The sequence below is a fragment of the Helianthus annuus genome, chromosome 6, assembly GCF_002127325.2.
Source record: "Helianthus annuus cultivar XRQ/B chromosome 6, HanXRQr2.0-SUNRISE, whole genome shotgun sequence".
Lineage (NCBI taxonomy): Eukaryota > Viridiplantae > Streptophyta > Magnoliopsida > Asterales > Asteraceae > Helianthus > Helianthus annuus.
In genome coordinates, this window is record NC_035438.2 from 61,997,797 (window position 1) to 61,999,661 (window position 1,865).

Sequence of the window (1,865 nt, forward strand, 5' to 3'; positions counted from 1 at the left end):
TATTGAACAGGGAATCGTGAAGCTTCCGGGATCAATTTTCTTTTGGGGAAGTTTATTGAGTACGAGTGCAGAGCATTCTTCGCCTAAATTGACTAATTGCAAATTTTCAATTTTCTTTTTATGCGTAAGGAAGTCCCTCATGAATTTAGAGTATTTGGGCATTTGGGTTAGGACATCGATAAAAGGAATATTGACATGCAATTGTTTTAATAGACTTTCGAATTTTGCGAATTGCTCATTGGTCTTTTGACGAATTAACCTACCGGGGTACGGAACGCGAGGAGCTTTGGTAAGCTCTGGTGACGGAGGGGAGTTCTTCTCCTGCAGAGGTGTGGGTATTGTTTCTTCGGTTGGCGGCGGCACTTCTGCAGGCCCTACGGTGTGGTTTCGTAGTGTGATGAGGTGAACTTGCGCTTTTGGGTTTGTTTCGGTATTACTAGGTAATGCGCCTTGCGGTCTCTCGGCAAAATTTTGAGCTATTTGATTTAATTGTTTTTCTATGTTTTGAATACTAGCTTGTTGATTTCTAAAATTCGATTCCAATTGTAGAAATCTTTCTGAGTTTTTCTTTTCAGTGTCGGAGATGAGGCGAGATACAGTATCTTCAAGCCTTTCTCTTCCACTTTGTTGTTGAGTGAAATTTTGTGACTCATTTCTTGGTTGTTGAAAGTTTGTTCGTTGGGTTTGTTGGTTACTACTATTGCCAGGTTCTCTCCAACCAAGGTTTGGGTGGTTTCGCCATCCTTGGTTGTAAGTTCCCGTTGGGGGACCTGACGGCCTAGGTCTATTATCAATGTAGTTTACCATTTCTTGTTGATCGTCCGTTTCTTTCATACAACTCCAATTTTCATGTGACCCACCACACCCTTCACAAGCCATAACCGAGACTGTTTTTGTCATTTACAATTTTTTTATTTTCGAAGAAAGGGCCTCGATTTGGGCTTGTAAAGAAGTGCTTTCATCAACCTTATGGGCGCCTGGGGCAATAGATTTATTCCCCCGGGGGGTGTGCCATTGAAAATTGATTTGAGCAATTTCCTCAATTTGATTATATATTTCGTGCGGGCGTCGATTACCTAAAAGTCCCCCGGAGCTAGAATCAAGTGTCTGCCTTGTGTGTGGCAACAATCCATTATAGAAAGTGGATACTTGTTGCCATATCGCAAGGCCGTGATGCAGACACTTGCATAATAACTCCTTGAACCTTTCCCAAGTTTCATATAAGGATTCCCCGTCCTCTTGTGAATATGTATTAATTTCAGTCATTAATTTAGCAGTTTTAGCGGGAGGGAAGTACTTATATAGAAATTTTTGGGCTAGTTCATCCCAGGTGTTTACCGATCCAGCTGGGAGGGCGTTGAGCCAAGCTTTCGCTCGGTCTTTCAGTGAGAAAGGAAACATACGGAGGCGGATGGCGTCATTTGATGCTCCGTTGATCCGAAAGGTATCACATATTTCTAAGAAATTGGTGATATGTAGATGGGGATCCTCGTCCGCAAGCCCGTGGAAGGTTGCGGAGTTTTGGAGCATTTGTATCAAATGCGGCCGAAGTTCTGAGTTATTAGCTTCGACATTCGGAGCATTGATAGCGGCGCCTAGGTTACCTACGGTAGGTCGTAGATAATCCATGAGGGTACGTTGGTCCGCCATTGGAGGTGGATCACTCGAAACCTTCTCTTGATTTTTAGCTTTTAATCTTTTTCTGAGAAAGCATTCGGGTTCTTCTAGAGGTTCCTTTATGTCCTTATTAGAACTGGAGCTCATACACTATCTAAGATTGGCGTCGGGTTCCAAGTCCTGCAATAAAAACAGAAAAGAATGCTGGTCAGAAGGTTCACCACGGCCCCGTGTTCAGCGAACACGGC

The 1,865-nt window shown here is 43.3% G+C and overlaps 1 non-coding gene across 1 annotated transcript; it reads left to right on the forward strand.

The window, feature by feature from the left end:
- Positions 1–1,165: 1,165 nt before the first annotated feature.
- On the forward strand, positions 1,166–1,272 carry LOC118479991. The gene has a single exon (XR_004861632.1). It is a non-coding gene; the product is annotated as a small nucleolar RNA R71 (small nucleolar RNA).
- Positions 1,273–1,865: the final 593 nt, after the last annotated feature.